Here is a 1,797-nt window from a genome sequence, read left to right as displayed (position 1 = left end):
CTGGACTAAGTATAAATAAGCCAAAAATGATCAAATTTGACATTTTTCGATAGAAAAAACATTTTTTGAAAATTTTAGATTATTCAACATGAGAGTCATGACTATACAAATCATTGAAATTTTGATACAAGTAAGTCAAAATGTATACATAGAGGTCCTTTATGACTGGACTAAGTATAAATAAGCCAAAAATGATCAAATTTGACATTTTTCGATAGAAAAAACATTTTTTGAAAATTTTCGATTTTTCAACTAGAATGTCATGACTATACAAATCATTGAAATTTTGATCCAAGTAAGTCAAAATGTATACATAGAGGTCCTTTATGACTGGACTAAGTATAAATAAGCCAAAAATGATCAAATTTGACATTTTTCGATAGAAAAAACATTTTTTGAAAATTTTCGATTTTTCAACATGAGAGTCAGAACTATACAAATCATTGAAATTTTGATCCAAGTAAGTCAAAATGTATACATAGAGGTCCTTTATGACTGGACTAAGTATAAATAAGCCAAAAATGATCAAATTTGACATTTTTCGATAGAAAAAACATTTTTGAAAATTTTCGATTTTTCAACATGAGAGTCATGACTATACAAATCATTGAAATTTTGATCCAAGTAAGTCAAAATGTATACATACAGGTCCTTTATGACTGGACTAAGTATAAATAAGCCAAAAATGATCAAATTTGACATTTTTCGATAGAAAAAACATTTTTTGAAAATTTTCGATTTTTCAACATGAGAGTCATGACTATACAAATCATTGAAATTTTGATCCAAGAAAGTCAAAATGTATACATAGAGGTCCTTTATGACTGGACTAAGTATAAATAAGCCAAAAATGATCAAATTTGACATTTTTCGATAGAAAAAACATTTTTTGAAAATTTTAGATTATTCAACATGAGAGTCATGACTATACAAATCATTGAAATTTTGATACAAGTAAGTCAAAATGTATACATAGAGGTCCTTTATGACTGGACTAAGTATAAATAAGCCAAAAATGATCAAATTTGACATTTTTCGATAGAAAAAACATTTTTTGAAAATTTTCGATTTTTCAACATGAGAGTCATGACTATACAAATCATTGAAATTTTGATCCAAGTAAGTCAAAATATATACATAGAGGTCCTTTATGACTGGACTAAGTATAAATAAGCCAAAAATGATCAAATTTGACATTTTTCGATAGAAAAAACATTTTTTGAAAATTTTCGATTTTTCAACTAGAATGTCATGACTATACAAATCATTGAAATTTTGATCCAAGTAAGTCAAAATGTATACATAGAGGTCCTTTATGACTGGACTAAGTATAAATAAGCCAAAAATGATCAAATTTGACATTTTTCGATAGAAAAAACATTTTTTGAAAATTTTCGATTTTTCAACATGAGAGTCAGGACTATACAAATCATTGAAATTTTGATCCAAGTAAGTCAAAATGTATACATAGAGGTCCTTTATGACTGGACTAAGTATAAATAAGCCAAAAATGATCAAATTTGACATTTTTCGATAGAAAAAACATTTTTTGAAAATTTTCGATTTTTCAACATGAGAGTCATGACTATACAAATCATTGAAATTTTGATCCAAGAAAGTCAAAATGTATACATAGAGGTCCTTCATGACTGGACTAAGTATAAATAAGCCAAAAATGATCAAATTTGACATTTTTCGATAGAAAAAACATTTTTTGAAAATTTTAGATTATTCAACATGAGAGTCAGGACTATACAAATCATTGAAATTCTGATCCAAGTAAGTCAAAATGTATAC

Source organism: Chrysoperla carnea, unplaced genomic scaffold (assembly GCF_905475395.1).
Source record: "Chrysoperla carnea unplaced genomic scaffold, inChrCarn1.1, whole genome shotgun sequence".
NCBI classification, from domain to species: Eukaryota; Metazoa; Arthropoda; class Insecta; order Neuroptera; family Chrysopidae; genus Chrysoperla; species Chrysoperla carnea.
Note: the sequence above shows the minus strand (reverse complement) of the source record.